Genomic DNA, 22,711 nt, shown 5'->3' on the forward strand with positions numbered 1-22,711 from the left:
GTGTGCGAGAAAGTCCGACTCTGGGGTGTGTGAGGAAAAAGTGCGTGCCAAGGAGTGAGTGTGCTGGCGAGAGTGAGTCGGTCGTAGCGCGTGTGCGAAGGAGCACATGGAAGCGTGTGTGGTAAGTGTTACAGAGGGTGTCACGCAAGAGTGTGCACGAGAAAGGTGTGTGACGGACAGGTGCATGAGGAAAGAGTGCGCTGTCAAGAGTAAGGGTGAGTGTGCTGTCAGAATGGAGGTGAGAGTAGTGAGAGTGACAAGGAGAGTGAGCTGGTTGTGACAGGTGAGCGAGGATGTACACTGGGATGGAAGGATGCACACCTGGAATGGTAGAGCGTGAGTGGGAATGCACGCTGGAGTTGGTGGTGAGGCACGTGGTTGGGTGTGCGAATGAGGGCACACCTGTGATTGTCACAGAGGAGGTGACCGAGGAGGGGGTGCGAAGAGGTGTATTGGTTGAGGTGTGCGAGCAACGAATGTGTGCCACAGTGTTCGGTGGTCAGGTGTGTGACCAAGTCTGTGAGTGGAATGAGAGTACCTGGGTGTGTAAGGAAAGGTACGACGAGGAGCATGGGCACGGCTGGATGTGTGAGCAAGGAACGGGCTGCGGGATGTAAGCATGCAGGTGAAGCATCGACGTTAGACGGGGTAGAGTTTAGAACGACTTATAGCCGAATCGGGCCCCTCGGTGCGTGCTGGGCCTCGCTTTGAACGGCCGCGTCCGTGCTCCACCAGGCGGAGCGGGCGGCAGGATAGGAAGGGTCGTCATGGCGACCACTTTCTATTGAGACGTGCCGGCAGGTCGAGATCGGGACATTGGATGGCTCCACGCCGAGTTGATGCGTGGGATCTCGGCCCGGGTAAGCCCCCGTCCCTGCACCGAGTGCCGGACGTATCCAGCCGCTGGCACAAAACAACCAGCATTCATTGTTTGGCTTTACGAAGCCGGGCTTTGGACAGGAATTGGCGCACCGAGAAGTATTAGTGAGTAGACTGGGTGATGAGGTTAGTGTTTTGGACCCAAAATTAGAGAAAAGCAAAATTTGATGATTGGCAAAGGATTGGCAGAGTGATGATTGGTAATGGTACAGTGATTGGCAGATGATTGGCAAATTTTTAATTTGTTGAAATTTGATGTGCAAAATTGGTAGTGAGAGACCCCCGATGGGGTGGGATGGCAAATCCCTGCCACCCTTCCCATGAGGGGGCAAAGGAGCAATAGCTTATGGGGTGTATGGCAGTGAAAACTAGCCCGGGTGGGTTAGGATATTGTGTGTAGGGATCTAGAAGATGACATTAGGTAACGTTAAGTTTAGTTAGTGACTGATACCTGTAGTGGGGACGCAGGTAGATTAGTATGGATGATAATGACGTGGGAGCGCAATAGTTTAAAGGGACGACTGGAAGCGCAAGTTTCAGAAGGGAGTAGTTAGCTGAGATGATGCTGTGTGTGTGAGAATTGAACAGGTGTGATTGCACAGGTGTGCAACTGGACAGGTGTGTGGAGCAGTGTATGAGTAGTGAGTGTTGTGGATCAGCGCGAATGCGCTTGGGGAGAGAAGGGTGCAGGTGGCACCAGGTGTGAGAGCACAGGTGTGCAAGTACAGTGTGTGGAGAGAGTTGGAGTAAGTGGTACGGAGTGGTGTGCATGGTGCGAAGGTGTGGATGGGGGAAGAGTGGACCCCCTTTCACGAGTACCCGGGGCGGGTAGTGTAAGTGTTAGGTAGAGGGTACAGGTAAATTGTGGTTGGATATTGGCACTTGTGGTGCGGTTGCAGAATGGTGTTGTGAATGGGTGCATTAGTGTTGTGGAAATGGCTGGGCGTGTAGCCTGTTAGTGCGTGTAGTTGGTTGGGCACTCCACCACTGTGAGGATGTCGGCCAGGTGAGGCCGCAGGTGGGCTCTGGGAGCCGGTAGAGTTGTGGATGGGGCCCGAGGATCCGGAGGACGGACCCGGGTAGCCCAGTGCCAGAGAGGGCACCGAGTGGGGAGAGTGCCAGAGGGCCTTCCCCAGGTAGTTAGGTTAGGGCAAGGAGCAGGTAAGCTCGGAGGCAACTGCAGTGGTGGAGGTGTGCAGGTGGGTAGACCCACTGGGAGAGGTACACGCCGCAGCCCAGAAATTGTACGAGGGCACCGGGAGATGAATCGGGGGAGTGAGACCCCAAATTGAAGCGCACCACAGTTTGGCCAATGGGAATTGTTTTTAGAACCCATAGTGTAAGAGGGCCAATGGTTTGCCGGAGAAAGACCCCGGGTAGTGTAAAGTTGTTAAAGTCATTTAGGAAATAGTTAGGATTGATGAACCTGTCGCACCATACGCAGCCACTTACCTGTGGTGATGATGATGACTCCACACCTGTGTTTTCTTTGTTTTGTTGCAGGAAATGAGATTGCTGTGGATTTGTGAGACGCATCACGACGTGGATGAGACATTGGGGTGATTCCATCTCTCCCTCCCTAGGAGGGACTGATGATGAATTGGTAATGGCAAATTTTGATGTGCAGTTGGAGATGGCAAATTTTGATGAGAGTTGAAAATGGCAAATTTGATTGGTTAGGAGGGAGAGAAGACGAATTTGGTTTATGGGAGGAACGGGGAAGACAGTAGGGATGTTTGTTGATTTGTAAAGTAGATGTTTATGGGTAGTGTTGTGTTTTGTGGATACAGTAAGGGGTAAGGGAGGGGCCATGTAGGTTACCTGGTGGGGGGGGGGGGGGCGTACGATAGGAACGTACCTGTCTCACCTGGTTCCCATGTGCCCCCAGTGTGCATCACCTTACATTGCGTGCACTTTTGCGCCCTTACCACCTTACTCACTTGTCTGCTTCTTTTGTCTCCCACCTCCGAGGATCTGGCTTTGGGGTAGAGAGAGAGGAGAGAGAGGTGCTGGCTGCGCAGTTGTGGGCCTGCACTTTCGCTGTTTGCTGCCGGGATCGCGATACACCATATGGACCGCAATGTTTGTGGCCACCCACAATGGACCGCAGTTCGTTTGCGGCCAAGCACCACCCGGGGATGGACCTATGGGTCAACGTGGCACCTATGCCATACAGGTGAACCACTTTTAGTTAACACCAAGTGCACCACAAGAAGAGCAAGAGACACCTGCAGGGTTAGGGGTTGTCGAATTTATTTTTATTCCAATGAACAATGGTGACTGCACCGATTGGTGGTGGGGTGGTGCTTTTGATGCTGGGACGGGGTGCTCTGCACGTTATTAAAGGCCGTCGGCCACAGAGCACTCGTGGGTTGGTGTATCGATGCTGGCAAGCGCGCTCTTTCTATGCATAACATCTGCATGTGTTCCTCCAAAAACAGGTCCTGGATCGTAGTGTAAATAGCAGCGTAGTCGTGTAAATAATGCTCCCTACCGGCTGTATGTTTAGTTTGCGAATTCTTTCCGGATTCGGTTATCCTGTGGGTGTGTTTCTGTGAGGAGAAGGGTGCAACGTCTCAGGGGGACATATTTACTCATTTGTGAATATCTGTAAAACTGTCGCACTCAGGGTAGAGTTAATAGTAGAGGGAACTACATTGCGTGCCACACTAAAGTAGGTAAAAATTTATCGGGTCGGGACGCCCCGAGGGTAGAGAAGGGTGCAATGTTGCGAATATGGAATTTGGCCTCCATATCCGCTTGTAAATATTCCCCTATTTTCCCCAATACTCCCCAACTATCCCCAATCCCCCATTCCCTAGTCCCATTGTCTGTAAACAACAATCAGTAGAGCCGACCTTCCCCTTATTCCCCCATTAAATGTCGTGCCCAGGTCCACCGCACCACACGTAGACAACTTTCGGACATCTTGCTAGTTATTCTTAGTCTATGTCAGTTAAGGCCTCGTTTCCATTAATTATGACTCTTCGTTGCACCAGAATGTGATTATATGGCATCAGTAGTGAGTTTAGGACCTTTCCCATACCTCCTTCCATCTTCCATACCTCCTTCCATCTTCTTCCACAACTATAACTACAACAACAGAGGAGATGGGGGCGGCGCGGCGGCGCGGGGGAGGATGCGTCCTCACACCGGCTCGGCGCTCCACGGGGTTACCAGAGGGGCTGGCTGTCAGCTCCTCGTCAAGGGCGGAGCCTGGTAACCCCCCCCGCACCCAATCAGAAGGGCGGACCGATTCCATCTGGGGCGGAGCTAACGAGCCGAGGGCGTGTCACTCCCCGCCGGATATACGTGGCGACTGAGCGGACGTGACGTGAGATGCGCCCCCAGCTGAAGAGAAAGAAGGACCTGCGAGCGCTGAGAGAGATGCGCCCCCAGCTGGAGAAAGAAGTACCTGCGCGCGCTGAGTCAGAGGCGCCCCGCCTGAGAAAGAACGTTGCCTGCGATCGCTGAGAGGAAGCGAACCCGCCTGGGAAAGAACGTTACCTCCGAGCGCTGTGACCTCCCCGCATCTTTGGACCGGACCGAACCGTGTGGATTCTGCCCCGAGCCCAGGCGCACCTGGAGCCACCGATACCTGCCTTTCCCTGCCATCAACCCCCGTGTGAGTCAGCCGTTGTCCCGTTTATCTGTCGTCTGTCCGGGGTCAATATAAGAGTGTGTCTAAGTGCCTGTCTTCCTGTGATATACCTCTAGCCCCTGTAATCTAACCTTTCCGTACGAATATAATTGAGAATCGAAACATTGGTGTCTGTCATTATAATCCAGCCGGGTGTCTTCTTTTTCCTTTATTGATCCAGCGTAGCGCGGCTCCGTCAACGTTCGAGTACAATCGGGTAATTTGTGCGGACACGACGGCCATTCCGCTCGGCCCACCTTAACATCAAAGTCGTGTCTGTAACAATATATATATATATATATATATATATATATTTGCGGTTTTCCGAAGCCCGTTCCCTTACAAAGGGGAGATTAAGCCCCTTTTCTCTCTGGGTCTTCAAAACCGCGAGACTGAGTCACCACTTCCGGGCAGACGTGGAAAAGGGCTTCGGGACAATTTCACGCGTACCTTGAGTACCCACGCCGCAGCGGAAGCGGGGATCGAGTCTCGCACGAACCACGCGTAATTGAGTACACCCGAGCGGATGGCGTACCACGTGACTCGTGCTGTTACCTTGCTATAGAACCCGGTCAGAGCGATCTAATTCGTACCATGCGAGGTCAATGATGGAAAACACAAGACGGTCGAATCAGAAGGAAGAACAGATTCATTTACCCTATTTACAATGATTTGGTAGAAGAAGGGACACAGGAAAGAACTTAAGCAGTCTTAACCTATTTCCCAGACACGGGCCCGATCACTCACATGGGGAAATGGAAGAAGAATGTTCGCGCGCCGAACGCGCCTACTTCGGTCGCTCCAGGAACAGCTCACCGGCGTGGCCCTCTGGCGGTCACAGCATGTGTCCCGTCGAAGGCAGGCAGGCGGGAAAATCATCGCGGCGTGTATATCGGCAAAGGCAGGCAGGAGGAAAAGCGCGCGTCTGTTGCCCGGCGCGGGTCGTCTTTACAGCGCGATTAATACTGCGCAGAGCGCGGGGAGCAGGGCAAGTTCGTGTACAACGGGGTTATGCTCAACTCAACTGAACTGCCGTATTCTCACAACTCCGATCTCGTAACTGAGTGCTCCGAACTGACAGACTCATGGGCTTGTCTCATAACTCAACACCCCAAACTCTCATAACTCGTCTGACGTGCCCTGCGCTCATCTCATAACTGAGGTGGGGGGCTCTGGGCACAGGGTTATATCGCCCCGCCCTAGCCCGACTCGAACGTTCCAAACCCCGCCTTTTGCCGCAGTGGTAAGTCACTCCCCATCGAGCCCTGATTGGCGGCTCATGCTTACCATTGGCTCCTCCTCCGCCTTCCTTCGGCCTTGGTCGACTTGTTCAGGCCTGCCTCGTGGTATTTCGCGCCAAAACCAAAAGCATCGAAGCATCATAAGGGCACCTAATTCTCATTATCCTACTCAACGCAAAACTAACACAGGAACGGTCTACGCTTACATTTACTAAGAAATAACTGAGCTTAAACGAGGCTACATGTTGTAGTGTAACTAACTAGGAGGGGAAATGAACCTTTATTATAAAACCACAAAACCGCAACAATATATATATATATGTATATGTATTTATTTCACACTTGGACAGATATATGTATATATTTATTTCATACATGAACAGATACATGTATATATTTAATTCATACATGAACAGATATATGTAAATATATGCATGTATTTATTTCATACTTGAACAGATATATGTATGTATTTATTTCATACTTGAACAGATATATACTGTATATATACTAGCTTGGTGAGGCGAGCGCAGTCGATACTGAGGAACGGCCTTATTTCAGCTGAGGATGATGACTGTACCTGAGTTGTTGTGTTGTCATGATTTACACCAATCATAATACAAACAATTATTTTGCACAAATTTATTTGTAGTGTTTGTGATATTACATTTTTACAAGCAATTTAGGTTGAAGATTTAGATTGAAAAAATATATATAATTCAAAAACGTAACCCTCAGCACATACATACGGGAGGGGTAGGTGCAGACTGGAAGTTTGGGACGATTACACCTCACCACCACTTAATTGAAAACACCACCACTACAAAATTAAAAACACCTCACCACCACATAATTAAAAACACCTCACCACCACATAATTCAAAATACCTCACCACCACGTGATTCAAAACCACCACCACGTTATTAAAAATACTTCACAACCACGGAAACAAAAGTTTCAGGGAGTAGTTCAGTGACAACAGACACTGCTCAGATTTGTAGATATATAGATAAATGACTGTACCTGAGTTGCTATTTTGTCATGGTTTACACCAATCATAATTCAAACAATCATAATGTACAAATGTATTTGTAATATACGTGATATCACATTTTATAAACAATTGAAGTTGAAAACTTAAGTTGGGGAAAAAAAAAATTTTCCCAAAAAAATTCCCCCCAAAAAAAGATATTGGAAATTTTTTCAAAATAAAATACCCTTAGGACATACCGACGGTAGAGATCGGTGCATACTAGAAGTTTGGTGCGATTTCCAAAAACATTGAGGGAGTAGTTCAGTAACACAACACAATACAATACAACACATCACAGACACTGCACAGATATATATATAGACTAGCAGAAGTACCCGGCATTGCCGGGCGGGGGAGGGGGAAGGGGAGGAGAATGGGGAAGGGGAGGAGAATGGGGAAGGGGAGGAGAATGGGGAAGGGGAGGGCAGGGGAACGGGGGGGGGAGGGGAGAAGAGGGGGGAGGGGGAAAGGGAGGGGAAGGGGGAAGGGGAGGGCAGGGGAACGGGGGGGGAGGGGAGAAGAGGGGGGAGGGGAGGGGGAGGGGAGGGAGGGGGGGAGGTGGAGGGGAGAGGAGGGGGAGGGGAGAGGAGGGGGAGGGGAGGGAGGGGAGGGAGGGGGAGGGGGAGGGGGAGGAGGGTGAGGGGAGGGGGGGAGAGGGAGGGTAAGGGGGGAAGGGGAGGATGGAGGGGGGGAGGGGAAGGAGGGGAATGGGAGGATGGAGGGTGGAGGGGAGGACGGAGGGGGGAGAGGGGGTGGGGGAGGGGGAGAGAGAGGGGGGAGGGGAGGGAGAGGGGGGAGGGGAGGATGGAGGGGGGAGGGGAGGACGGAGGGGGGAGAGGGGGTGGGGAGGGGGAGGGGAGGGAGAGAGGGGAGGGGGAGGGGAGGGGGGAGGAAGAGGGGGGAGGGGAGGGGGAGGGAGGGGGAGGGGAGGAAGGGGAGGGAGGGGGAGGGGAGGAAGGGGAAGGGGAGGGGAGAGGAGGGGGAGGAAGGGCGAGGGGAGGGAAGGGGGAGGTGGGGAAGGGGGAGGGGAAGGGGGGAAGGGGATGGGGAAAGGGGAGGGGGTAGGGTGGAGGGGGAAGGGGATGGGGAAAGCAGAGGGGGTAGGGTGGAGGGGGAAGGGAGGGGGAAGGGAGGGGGAAGGGGAAGGGGGGGGGAAGGGGAGGATGGAGGGGGGAGGGGAGGATGGAGGGGGGAGTGGAGGACGGAGGGGGGAGTGGAGGACGGAGGGGGGAGGGTAGGACGGAGGGGGGAGGGTAGGACGGAGGGGGGAGGGGAGGACGGAGGGGGGAGGGGAGGTAACATTACATTACACACACACAAACTGTGTTTTATGTTCAATGGTCTGGCGGCGGGAATGGAACATCACGTGATCGCTCTGAGCGAATTAGCACGCTGCTCTGCCACCGGCTCAGATTCCGTGTATAATATTCCTCGCTGAAAAAAAAATCTATGTGAAACATGCTACTATCTATGCTAAATCATGCTAAATCATGCTAAATCATGCTAAATGCTAATCATGCTAAAATCTATGCTACTTGCTGTGAGTTTATGGCGGCAAGGAACATCACGTGATCGCTCTGAGCGAATCAGCACGCTGCTCTGCCACCGCCTCGGATTCCGTGTATAATATTCCTCGCTGAAAAAAATATGGATCTAAAGATGAAAGAAAAAAAAAAACCTATGTGGTGTGAATGGCAATGTTCCTCGCTGAAATGTGAAAACACGCAATCGCTTTTCGCTCTGAATTACGTGCGAACGCGTAATTGTGAGTTTATGGCGGCAAGGAACATCACGTGATCGCTCTGAGCGAATCAGCGTGCTGCTCTGCCACCGCCTCAGATTCCGTGCATAATATTCCTCGCTGAAATGCGCTGAGGTAAAAATATGGTAAAAAAAATATTATGAAATAATTTTTTTTAGGTCGGCCATGTTCTTTCCAGGCTCAATGGCCATGTCTATGCCAAATATCAAGCACGTGAGCCTCTCTGTTTAGGAGTCTATCGGTAACATTACACACACACACACACACAAACTGCGTTTTATATATATAGATATGTATACATTTAATTCATACATGAACAGATATATGTATATATATATATAATTATATATTATATATATATATATATATATATATATATATATATATATATATATATATATATATATATATATATATACATATATATATATATATATATATATATATATATATATATATATACACATATATATGTACTGTATATGTTTATTCCATACATGTACATAAATATAAGTATGTAATTATTTCATACATAAACATATATATTGTCGTGTTCCTGGGGATTAAGATCCGCTGGGGACGAATAGCCGATCGAGCTTATCACTCCGAGGCATTCAATCCAACTATGGAGTGTAAATAAGCACGGGGGATGAGGCAGCGAATGGGAGCGAAGCTCTTACCTGCATGGATTCCACTGGACGTCTTTGAACCACGCTGATCAACTCAAACCAACACTGAATTCAAATGTAACAATAAAAAGGTTTAATAAAATAAATTCCAGAAAACAAAGAATGCACGGTACTCTAAGATTCCTAATCGGCGAAGTCCGTGCGTGGGAAACAGGCCCGGGCACGAAGTCCGTGTGCGGGAAACAGGCCTCGGCACGAAGTCCGGGCGCGGGAAACAGGCCCCGGCGCGCAGCTCGTTCACTCCAGCCGCCAAGCGCGAGCGAGCAGGCCACGGTCGTCTTCTTCGTCTGCTTCACACAGCACCGCAGTCTCTCAGCGCACCCAGTCACCACGCAGCCAGCACCAACGAGCCAGTGAAAGGGACAATGCGGCCGCTTGAACCGATCGCCCGGACCAAGCAAAGAAAATGAAATGCGCGGATGCGTCCGCCCGTCACTAAAGCCAGGACCCAAGAGTATAACTTTGCTCGTGGTGACTGCCCCAACGCAAGAGGGAGAAAACGCTTGTATTTCTTCAATAGCCCGGGACAAAAGGAGGAAGAAACTGTGACTGTTCGCAATTAGAACCCAGCGCAATGAGCGGGAAAATGCCGGGACCAAAGTCTTTTGTTCCGTCCGCGCGTGCTCCAATAAGCGAGCCCATCTCCTCGCTCCATGGCCGTCCTGACCAATCGTTCCTCGGGGCGTGGCCTCATGGCCACTTTCCGGCCTTTGTGATGACCCGGTTGGTAGTATCATTGCTGGTGCTCAATGTCCTTTTCCTGCTACTTTTATTTTGTGTTTATTTTAGGTGTGGAGTGCCTGGCGGATGTGGTGTGTGTTATAACGAACAAACGCACAGAGGCGATTTACATACAGGGGATTTACCCTTAATCCCTAACTAATTAACATAACCCCACCCCTCGTCATGGGGACAAAGATACACTCTCACACGATATCCGGTCTAACGGGTCCCTACTTAGGTATAGGGGTTCTTCTTCTTCATCGTGAAATTCGGAGCACACTATCCTATACAATCCTACCTGGCCCGAAGGTAATCCATTGCCTACCCCCTCACAAACGTAACAATATGTACAGTCACATGAAAAAGTAAGTACACCCCATGTAAAGTTTTGACTTTTTCAACATATTTCAACATACAGCTATTTGATCTTCATTTCAACAATATTGATAGATAAAGGTGATATAATATGACAAATATCATGAAACATTTACATTTTGCAGTCCATTGCATAATTTAAATAAACATAAATGCAAATTTCGCATGTGGAAAAAGTAAGTACACCCCTACATTTATCACTACTTCAAATACCTAAAATTAGAATCAGGCAGAGGTGGGCGCGATTCGGAAAATTTTAAGTCCGCTTACCGCTTATCCGCTCCGCCAGCCCGTGTAGTCCGATTCGCTTATCCGCTTCAGCGGCCGAAAATCTTAGTCCGCTTACCGCTTATCCGCTTATCCGCTTCGATTCGATTTTTTAAAAGCGCTTCGACGTTTTTAAAGCGATTTTTGACGTTTCTAAAGGGAATTTAATGCTTTTTAAGCCTAAATAGCCATTTCTAACTACTACAAAGACAAACAAAGCTTTTAAGATCAAAAATATACATTTTTATTTAAATAAAATTTATTCAAAATTTATTGAAATAAAGTTTTCCACTCGACTCTACTCTACTCTACAGTTAATTTAAATATAATTTAAATATATGCAAGTTACATTAAAGAAAAATCAATTTGCCCGTCCTTTCTTTGACAAGAGAGTCTACTAGTCAACAGACTAGCAGTCTGTTGACTAGTCCTCGTCTTCCTCCTCCACCTCGTGGGCCTTCTTGAGGATTTGGAGGTTGCCCTTCATGAAGACGAGGGCCTCGAAGTTCGGTGCAGCCAGGGCCGACCTCTTAGGCCTGAGGATGTCCGACCCGTAGCTGAACACGCGCTCGACCGAGGCAGAGCTCGGGAGCGGCGTGTTATGCCTGAGAAATAGAGTTACCCAAGCATCACGGAACTCGAGCGGGAAGAGATTGGGCGAGAGCTGTAACGTTTGGTTATTCAGACACAAACAAGTCAACAAGATGGCGGGCCAACGGACTGCCGTTTATTCGTCATGGTGTCGTGAACATGCCGTAAACCATGACGTGAACATAACGTCATGATGTAATGCGTTATGTTACAACCATGTCGTAAACCATGACGTGAACATAACGTTATGATATAATGCGTTATGTCGCAAGAGCCGAGTTGTTAGGGTTTCACTTATTATTCACTTAAATAAATATTCACAATTCTAGAGTAACGGCTCAGGCTAACAGCTGATTTGGCGAATCGCGATGCGCTTTAATTTTTCGGTAGTCCGCTTACGCTTATCCGCTTCGGTTTCCGGGGGTTGTTCCGATTCGCTTATCCGCTTCGAAAACGTTAGTCCGCTGCAGCGGATAAGCGGATAAGCGGACTTTCGAAGCGGACCGCCCACCTTTGGAATCAGGTGCACCAGCTCAGGTGCAAATGATTAGAACATCGTCAGAGGATCTTGGAGGTACTCTTGGAGGAACCTCAGACATTTAGTTTGGTTTGCTCTTTGTTGTTGAAGTGTGCGGCGTCACCATGCCGAGATCAAAAGAGCTCTCTGAGGCCTTCAGAAAGAAGATTATGGATGCCTACAAGTCTGGGAAGGGATTTTAAAAGATCTCAAAACAATTTGAAATCAATCATTCGACTGTCCAGAAGATCATCTACAAGTGGAGAAGATTCCAAACAACTGCCAACTTGTTCAGGCCAGGCCGCCCCAGCAAGTTCAGCCCGAGAGTAGACCGCAAGATGTTGAAAGAAGTCTCCAAGAACCCCAGAATGTCATCACGGGACCTACAGGTAGCTCTTGCCATTGTTGATGTCAAAGTGCACGAGTCTACCATTAGAAAGAGGCTGCACAAATTTGATCTACGTGGGAGGTGTGCCAGGAGGAAACCTTTGCCTCGGTGTTCATTGGCAAACTTTAGTCTTGCCCTGATGTTCTTTCTGGACAGCAAAGACCAGCACTTCTGGAACAATGTGCTCTGGACAGATGAGTCAAAGGTCGAGCTATTTGGCGACAGTACCAGAAGACATGTTTGGCGAAAATCAAAGACAGCATTTGACCACAAGAACCTGATACCAACTGTAAAGCATGGTGGTGGAAATATTATGGTTTGGGGCAGCTTTGCTGCATCAGGGCCTGGGCAGATCGCCATCATAGAATCCACTATGAATTCTTCATTGTACCAGAGGGTGCTTGAGGATAATGTGAGGCCATCTGTCGGAAAGTTGAAGCTCAACCGAAGGTGGACCTCGCAACATGACAATGACCCTAAACATACCTGTAAATCCACCAAGGAATGGCTGAAAAGAAAGAAATGGAGGGTTCTGGAATGGCCAAGTCAAAGCCCGGATCGAAATCCCATCGAGATGTTGTGGGGGGATTTGAAACGAGCTGTGCATGCAAGAAACCCCTCAAACATCGCACAGCTGAAAGAACTCTGCATGGAGGAGTGCGCAAAAATTTCTCCCAGTCGATGTCAGAGACTGGTAGACAGTTATAAGAAACGCCTACTTGAGGTTGTTTCTGCCAAAGGGGGCAATACCACCTATTAGAGCCAAGGGTGTACTAACTTTTTCCACATGCGAAATTTGCATTTATGTTTATTATTTAAACGATACAATGGACTACAAAATGTAAATGTTTCATGATATTTGTTGAATTATATCACCTTTATCTATCAATATTGTTGAAATGAAGATCAAATAGCTGTATGTTGAAATATGTTGAGAAAGTCAAAACTGTACATGGGGTGTACTTACTTTTTCACGTGACTGTATACAGTATATATATATCCATTTCATACATGTACATATACGTATATATATTTAATTATGACCAGGCACCCACATTCTCACAACACATCAGGCGTGATTGGTCTGAACCTGATGGCCACGTCTTCCGTCAAAGTTCTTTGTATTGTATCGTAGACGGCACAACCCCTCAGCATTTCCACCGAAGGCTCCAGCGTGGCACAGGGAGGAAGATGCATTACGTATCCATAATCCAGCGGTGGAAGAGGAAGAACCGGAGAGGGCTGCGCTGGAGCCGCTCAACGGTCAGACCTGCACACCTCGACCTCCTCAGAGGCAAGTCCCGTCCATATGAGAACAAAATGACGATGAAATAAAAAATTTAAACGCTTCATCCTCGAACTACAGGTTCAGGTCCTGACTTGAAATAGTAATAATAAATAATAATCTGAAGGTTAAAGAGGATAGTTTTTTGAGGAAAGTAGTTCCGGATGTGCGCGGAGGAAGTGAGTGCTGCGGCACGACTCGCTCAAGCGGCGTGTGTGATACACAGACAAGAGATAGAGCGAGTGGTTGATTCGGGGATTTTAAAAACATTTCCTTTCGGACTTCGGACACAAATCAAGTACGGAAGGATGTACGCGGGTTCCGGGTGGAGCAGCCATGTGGAAGATCCAGGCCGGATGCAGGTAGCCTGAGCCGTACCTCAGAGCCGAGGCCGAGGCGAAGCGGGTGAGGGAACCGACCGTGATGAATGTCCTTTGCCTGACCGTGATTTTTATGCTTGTTTGTCCTGCTCGGTCGAACCTACGAGCCCGAGACTCGGGATCCAAAGCCAAAGGTCTTGGTTTGTATTGGACCTCGCAGCACATCACCAGTTTGCTTTACTATCGTCGTGGCCGCTCTCCTCGTCTAATCTCTTCGTTTCTGCTTTGTGTCGTCTGCAAGGAAAGGCTGCCCTGGCCCTCGGACGTATAGACGGGATGAGTCGGAGGGTTTCAACGCAATGACGTCACCGCTACCTGACTGGCAAATTAAATAATACTAATAGTGCTCGGAAAAATCATCTGGTCCTGTATCGTCCGTCTACGTCTGTCCGGTAGGTGAAGGGAGGATGTGGGGAAGAGGTTCGTGGAAGGACAACGTATATGGGAAGTTGAATTTGGGGATGCAGAAAAAGTTAAAATAAACAAAATAATTCCCCATTTGCGTACGTCATATGTGGATGGCTTAAACGGCTACTGTGCGTGGAAGAAACAAAGAATGGAGGGAAGTAGGAGGACTTGGGGAAAGAGGGTTTATCCCATTAAGCTGGACTTTATTTGAAACCTTGACAACTGAGAATATCGACATGTTCAGCCTGGGAGATGAAGAAGAGGCAGACCTTTTATGTGCTGGATGCATGGAGAGAAGGCTGGAAGTATTGGGTTTTTTGGACAAATCTGATCATGAATGTCACCAGTGGTCGGACGCGATTTGACGGAATTGTGTGATTATGGGTTTGGTGTGACATTGCAGTCCAACTTCCATTGTGTAAGACAGCTGGTAAGAGCATTATGAAATAGATAGGTGATCCTTTCGTTAGAGGAAATGAAGAAGCTTGCACATGGGATTTTGACAAGAATGGAAGTGTTTTCAATACAGGACACCCAATGTTGTGGTAGGGAGGGTGTTCCCAGCTGAATGTTGTTGTTGTTGTTGTTGTATAGCCCCGGACAGTTCTCTCAAACAAGCATGCAGCATGGAGACATCCGATCGATCTCCCAGGAGCGACCCGGAGATCCCCCACATCCATGATGGTGTACCCCCGCCTTCACAAAGTCAGGGCCACGACAGGGTGGGACAGTGTGAGAGAGGGAGAGAGAGACAAGAGGGAAAGGGCCAGTCCGTGTGGACCAATCGGCTCTCTGACCGTGACCCCGCTGCCTTGACGAATCTGGGCAGCAGGGAAGATTTTACCCCCGGCTGCATTGGGGGTACAACCCCTGTGAAGAGGTATCCCTGATAGTTGCCTCAAAGGTTGTTAATGAGGCAGCATATACTTATTTATTTATTTTGTACCAACAATCTATTTGTGATGGAAGTTCTTCTGAAGCCAATGACTTCCTGAAGCTTGGAATTTTTTTTGTATACAAGATCGAGGCTCGTGAAAGAGCGAACATTAATCACACAGAAAGACAAACAGACACATAAAACAAATAACATCGGGAGCGGTAGACAAGATGGGGAGAGAGGGGGAAGGACACAAACACAACATTTGAGAGCAGGGACCGAGAGACATGGAGACATCGAGAGATCTGTGGGAGGGAGAGGGCTTTGGGGGGGAGGCATGTGAAGGGGGGGAGGCATGTGAAGGGGGGGAGGCATGTGAAGGGGGGGGGGGGGGTGGGAGAGGTATAAACATATGGACACTGCCAGGATTTCCAGGAAATAAGTTGGAATTTCAAACAAGGTGGATCTGGGGTGAATTAGTGGGGGTAGAAAAGATCAAGGTTATGGATGGGGGAAGATAAGAGATGGTGGTGAACAGCTGTTTTAAAGACCTGGAGGGAGGAGAGGGATTGAAGGGAGTGTGGGAGTTTGTTCCACAGGCGGGAGAAAAGAGGAATGAAAGAGTGAAGGTGAGCAGAGAGCCGAGATTTCGGCAGTTTAACCATCAGAGGGTTGCTGGCAGATCTTGTGCGACCTGTAGGAATATTTGGGGGACAGAGCACAGAGAGAGCTGGGGGAGCAAGGCCGGAGAGGAGTCGGTAGAAGACAGAAAGACCACCTACCTGCCTGCGGTGAGTGAGTGAAAGGCCCTCAGAGATAGCTTCATCGCGGGAGATTCCAATGATTTTGAAAGCTTTGGATTCAACAGCGTGAAGCCGAGCCAGGTGTGAGGCAGGAGCACCAGCCCATAGGGGAGAACAGTATTCCATTGAGCTGCGGATGAAAGCCTTGTAAGTGGTGAGGAGCTCAGGTGTGCCGAGGAAGGACTTCGCACGACGGAGGATGCCCAGTCGGCGACTGGCTTTGGAGGCCAGCTTGGAAATGTGGTTTTCCCAAGAAAGATCATGGCAGATAGTGAGACCCAAAAGCTTGAGTGACAGAACTTCTTGGAGAGGATTGTTGAGAAAGTAGATGGGAGGGTTGTCCAGTCGATCTTTTCGGAGAGACATAGTAAGAGAGTGAGATTTGGCAGGATTGAAAGACATGTTCCACTTGTTTGACCAGTCTGTGATTTTGTCCAGGTCTTCAGAGAGTGAGGAGGCTGCAGACTGCCGATCTGAGGGAAGAGGAATGGAGTGGCAGAGAGTGGAGTCATCCTTCCTTAATGAGGATGAATGAATGAATGAATGATCGTTTTTAAGGCCATTTTCCCCGCTAGAGCGGGGGTTAGCCTTGCGGGCCCCATGACAATCATGGTTCCCTGTTTGAGGCAATGTTTTTATGGCCGGATGCCCTTCCTGACGCCAACCCTTAGTCGCCTCTTACGATGCGCAGGGATACGGTGTACCTATTCTAAACCGGGGTACACACCGGGATCATTCATCCCAGCAAGCTGGTACTCAATTTGCCGACCTCGGAAGGATGACAGGGTGAGTCAACCCCCCTGGTGTTAATTCAGCGATCGACCGGGATTCGAACCCAGGATCCTAGGATCCCAAACCGGCACCCTAACCGCTAAGCCAACACCAGGCCCTTACTATGTCAATGAGGATGTCAACGAGGATGTCAACCAAAAACCTCTGGGAGGCAAATCCAGTGTCCTCACCAATAAGCTACTGCTGTACCCAATTTGTACTTGGGATATATGTTGCTGTTGGTGAGATGAGGATGAGGAAGTTCTGTAAACTACATATGTTGATTTAGTGTTGCGGAAGACTTTCTTGATGCTAGAGACGAGAGTAATCCGGCACGCGTGCCATAAACATAATCCACTTTACGAGCTTCTTCTTCTTTAACTGGCTCAATACGGGACCTCCACAATGACGCATGAATGCTAACGAGGTCTTTCGCGCATGCGCTGTGTGTGCACCTTTTCAGTGATGCGGGCACTTTTAATCTGCCGCTGCTGATGTGAAATCTGTAATAAAAATATTATTTTAAACGTAATTTTAAGCATTTAAACAGAAGTGTGGCAATTTCAAAATGGTTAATCATAATTATTGTGTTCCTTGATGTAAATCTTGACTCCCAGAAATATATGAAATACAAGAAGCATTTGTGGATGTGAGGTGTCGAGGTCTTCCAGTTTCCTGTTAATACAAGTGCAATGACACACACACACACACACACACACACACACACACACACACACACACACACACACACACACACACACACACACACACACACACACACACACACACACACACACTTCTCCTATTGGCAATAGATGCAAAAATTTAGTATAATTATCTTCGCAACCGAAGGTGGACGAAGGTTATGTTTTCACCTCTGTCTTTGTCTCTCTGTCTATCTGATTGTGAACAGGATATCTCAAAAAGTTGTGGACAAACTCGGACAAAATGTGGTGGAGACGTTGGGTAAGTGACAAGGACGAAATTATTAAATTTTGATGAAGATCTGGATCTAGATCCGATAATTTTTAAGTGACTCTTCACCATTGAGAGATAGGGCAAAGAACTATATATAGCACTATATCTCAAAGATTCATGGATGAATTCGGATGAAACTTTGTGAACAGATTGGGTGTGTGACGAGGAATAATCGATTTGATTTTGGTGAAGATCCGATTCTGGATCCAGATATGAGAATTTTTTAATTTCTCAAAGTGATTCTTCCCCATTGAATGATGGAGCCAAAAACGATATATAGCATGGTTTAAAAAAAAGTTGTGGACGACTTGTGACAAAACTTGGTGGATGAGTTGACTAAGTGACGGGAACAAGCCGATTTGATTTTGGTCCATGTCCGGATTCAGATCTGACCTATCAGTGTGATACCAAACGCAAACAATAAGTAAAATCATAATCTTAAAAGTTGATTTTAAAATACTCTAAGCATTCACAAGCCCCAGGTATCACCTGCCCATCGGTACTCAGAAGCACCCAAACCAGATACGACGTCTCCATCCAACTCTTTTGTTGGCATAGGCACACCCCAGCTTTCTCTCAGGTATTTTTTCAAATATTTTTGGCTTCTTTTTGAACCTTTCCGAACCATTTAAAATAACAATCCTTATCACACATGCACAATAGCATTTCAAATGCCCTGAAGTTCGCTATTTCTAGGGGTTTCTTTGCATGCGTACCGAGCATTCTGGGGTGGATTACATCATCTTGAAAATGCCATATTATTCTCACCTTGTGGGGTTGGTAGGGGGGTAACAATTCTGCCCCAATTCTTTCTGGGAGTTGCTGATCAGGATTGATGTTGGTCTGCGGCAGGAATTTGTAATTTTTTGAGAGTGCCAGCGATGACTCGCGTAATCTTCGTGAAAGAAACCGTGGAATATTTAACGTCCACCAATGCCCCAATACTGGCAGGGGGATCCTCCGACTTGACGTCCTTCCAATGTACGAGGCACACATTGATGCATCACCCTCCAAGTGAAACACCAGAGTGACATAACATTGGATTGCCTGACTTGATTTCATTTGACAAAGCTATGGGAAGAGAAAGAAGAAGAAGAAGAAGAATATTATTATTATTATTATTATTATTATTATTATTATTATGAGTTCCTTCAAGAGGAACGCATTGACTGTGCTGTTGGAGGAAGTCAGTCAACCAGCTATGAATACAACCTTGTATGCCCCTTGCTGTGAGCTTGCTAGGCAGTACAGCAGGATGCCAGACTGTCGAATGCCCAAGATGCGTCCAGGGAGACAGTCCTGATATTTTGATGTTTAGGTCCTCCAACCATTGGTCAGCGCCACATCTCCATGACAGATGTCCATGGAGATGATCATGACCTGTGGAGCAGTCTATATAGCCAGAGAAGATGATTGGGATGGAATTCAACTGTATGGTCAGATATCTGGCTGCTTGAAAAGGGGAAAGGTGATGTTGGCGGTAATTATTGATTTCATGGATTTGCTTCGTTGTTGAGAGATCTGTTTTTGCACACTTCCTGTCGGTGGGAGTGGTGTTTTCTGATCTCCAGGCAGGTGGAGGGGAGGTGGCCAAAGGAGAAGAACAGGTGCAGATTGCGGACAGGAGAAGCAAAATCAGTGGATGAATCCACAAAGTCCAGTCGGCTGTGAGTACGAGCGGATAAAATGGGGACAGCGGGTTGAGTTGGGTTCACGTGATTTGAAGGCCAACACAGTTGAGACGTTCTGCTTTATCTCAACATTCTGCGATGATGTTCTGCGATAAGTTGAGACGTTCTGCGATGATGCCATTTGAGTGAGGGAGTGGGATGGAGGAGAAGCATACATCAGTGATGGATTTGACAGGGTTACACCAACCATCTGTTGATTTTTCTGGGGCCACATCTCGTTTGTATCCTCTCATTTCATCGCTTTCACTTAAAAAAGGGAATGTAGAACTTACGTACCACAGAATGCTATCAAAAAGAGGTTACCTCCAAAAAACGTTTTTATTTTGTTGAAGTATACCCAAAACCTGTAAGCACGATGAGCATTAACGTTGGTAGTTTTGTAATCTCTGATGTAGATGAGATCAATGAGAGCCACACAGAGGGCAGATGAAAAACTTGCAAGACTGTAGTGATCCGGTGCAAGCTTGTGGCACGGCGGCTATCCGAATGCAAGCCGCGTGACGACACAACTGTCCCAGCCTGCGGTAGCCCCTGCTTGGCAGCCAGAGCTTACACATCCCGTTGCCTCGGTCGTGACTGCTGCAAGGAAAAGCAGATGCCCACCTAAGAGGGAAAGGAAAATAGGTGTGTTATTGGCTCACCTTTCAGCCTTTAAGGACACCAGCCCAGCCAGGCATAGCCTTCAGGATGATGGGGCAGCACCAGTGCCTTCCCCTCACAATGCCACTGGAATGAGAGTAAAGCAGCTGGTGGACCCAAAAAAAAAAAAAAAAAAAAAAAAAAAAGGTGCCTGGAACTGGTGGACCAAGGTGCCTGGAAAATGCTTGCACGACATTTTTCTCTCACCATAACAATTCTGCACTGCAGTTTCTACCACCATAATGTTTTCTGTGACCAGGGCCTGTTGAGCTGTCACATGACCATGCCCAGCCAGTTGCTGTGCCACAGAACATTACAATGTGCGTTCGTCGAATCTTAATAATTGTTACAGGAAGTGTATGTACATCACGGGTTATGATCAAATATTTTGACCTTTCCTTGATGCTTTCATCACAGTAGAAACCATGCTGTTTCCTTAGATGGGGCAGTTTCCTGACTATCTACGTAACTTCTGAATATTCATGATTCTTCTAGGAAAAGGAATTTTGATGAATGAAATTTCAAACATCATTTTCTCCATATTTAAAGTAAATTTCATTTTACAACCAAACATAGAATATGTTGTACAGTTGTATTTTAGCGGAGCGGAGTGGAGCTTAACTTGCCATTTAAGCAGGCTTGAGTTTTTGTAATGTCATTCATCAACCACATGCTTCATGAATCCTTCTATTCTACATTATCAATTTAATTAAAATACACTGAGATTTGCATTTTAATCCATTCTTATAGATTGGGTTCACTGTTAACTTGTCGCCATGTTTGATTAATGCTCTTCCACAAGCCGAGATATTCTATACAAAAATAAATATCCCCGAGTGGGCTGACGGTCATCTCTTGAGGTTGTAGTTCAGACCTCTGCTGAATTGGGGGTGGACCTCCCCTGATAGCCCCCTTGATCCAAAATCAAACTAGAACAGCACTCAGTAGAGAGCATCCATCCGCCTGGTTGGCCATATCACTCAATGGTAAAGAATCACTTAAAAACTCTACTAGCTGGATCCGGATCTGGATCTCTCACCAAAATTGAATTGATTCTTCCTTGTCACACACACAACCTGTCCACCAAGTTTCGTCCAAATCCATCCATAACTTTTTGAGACTAGAGAAATACCCGTGCTACGCACGGGTGGGAGGCCAGAAGCATACAGGCAATGCAGATACGGTGAATGCTAAAACATGAAACCAATAAATTCCACATTACTGTAGGACCTTCAGTCACACGTCAGACATGGACAGCAAGTTCGTGAAGGACTTCCATGAAAAACGTACCCGTTCGCAAACAAACGGGTACGTTCACGTAGAGAAACATCGATCGTGGGTCCGTGGCGAATCTGCATATGGCGATGGCAAAATATCAGAAATTGAAGGCTTTTTAAAATTTTTTAAACGATTCATATAAACATCCGTTGAATCATATCACACGCAAATCATCAAAATCTAAACAGTATCTTTAGAATTTCAATAAAAGCCACATCACTGTTCATATCGGTAAATATTATTCCATCGTGTTTCAAATCGTGATCGATACACTATGATCGTGATCGTGAATCGTGATCGATAATCGTGTTCACAATCGCTATGTTCTATGTGCTCCCGAAACGTGTAACTGTACCAAATCAACAGTGAAAATGATTTTGAGCCGATAGGTGTTACGGCCTTGGCAAGATCGATGGAGACAGCGATCTGTTCGATCTGATCCTCCTTCATGCCAAAGTGCAGATCCTCCTTCATGCCACATCCGATCGATGCAGCCGTGCAGAGATCGGCGCAGTCGTTTGTGCGGCACACGGTGCAGCGATCGGTGCAAACGTGGACTCCCACACTGCCACATCATGCTGATACTTGCTCCCGCATGACGTTATTTTCCGGGTGCCGCGCAAACGACTGCACCGATCGAGATTTAACGGATGTTTATATAAATCGTTTAAAAGAAAAAAAGCCTTCAATTTCCGATATTTAGCCTTTTCATTTGGGCCTCACAATTGAAGCCCCGCCCGTAGGGCGGGTACCGTTGCTCGACGTAAGAAGACATCACAATGAACGTCATGCAAGCGCGAATGTTATGCGGGAGTCCAAACCTGAGAATTCTGGAGACTAAAGCTGAAATTGGGAAAACTAAATAGCCTATTTTACTCCTGGGGATCCCAGGATTATCCACCCAAAATATCTTTGCGATCGGTTCAGCAGTTTTTACGGTACCTTCGAACGGACAGACAGACATTTGGTGAATTATAGTAAGATATCCTGCTATGTATCGTTTTTGGCCCTCTCTCTTAATGGTGAAGAATCATTTAAATTTTTTTAGTAGCCGGATCCGAATCCGGATCTTCTCCAAAATCTAATCATTTAGTCCTTGTCATATACGCTACATCTCTGCCAAATGTCGTCCGAATCTGTCCACAACTTTTTGAGATATTTTGTTCACAAACGGAAAGACAAACAAACAAACAAACAGACAGACAGACAGGGGTGAAAACATAATTGCCATCCACCTTTGGTGGCGGAGGTAAAAATCCAAGACCGAGTGATTGTGTTGGCGACTGTATTGTGTTCATGTGTCAGAACAATCAGCCGGGTGATGAGGGAGGATTATCAAAAATAGCATAAAGTTAACAAACGGATGGATTGCCAGACGGGCATCCGGACATCATGATCCATTTTATCAACTAATCCCTTACAATTAAGGCGAGATGACCTAATAACATAAAAAGTGAAGTCGTAACGTTTATATATATACTTGCAACATAACCTT

The 22,711-nt window shown here is 47.4% G+C and overlaps 1 protein-coding gene across 3 annotated transcripts in view; it reads left to right on the forward strand.

Annotated features, from left to right (window-relative positions):
• The first annotated feature begins 13,350 nt into the window (after window positions 1-13,350).
• LOC137427551 (cytoplasmic protein NCK2) overlaps window positions 13,351-22,711 on the forward strand; it is a 181,841-nt gene continuing 172,480 nt past the window's right edge. Inside the window, exons 1-2 of one of the 3 annotated variants that reach the window (XM_078778033.1) lie at window positions 13,572-13,796; window positions 17,544-17,596. The gene's annotated coding sequence lies outside the window, so the exon portion shown is untranslated. Of the gene's footprint in view, window positions 13,401-13,559; window positions 13,797-17,543; window positions 17,597-22,711 lie in introns of those variants that run through there. The other 2 variants (XM_078778034.1, XM_078778032.1) reach the window with 2 other exon arrangements.

The sequence above is a fragment of the Myxine glutinosa genome, chromosome 5 (genome assembly GCF_964187855.1).
Source record: "Myxine glutinosa chromosome 5, kmMyxGlut1.1, whole genome shotgun sequence".
Taxonomy (NCBI): Eukaryota; Metazoa; Chordata; class Myxini; order Myxiniformes; family Myxinidae; genus Myxine; species Myxine glutinosa.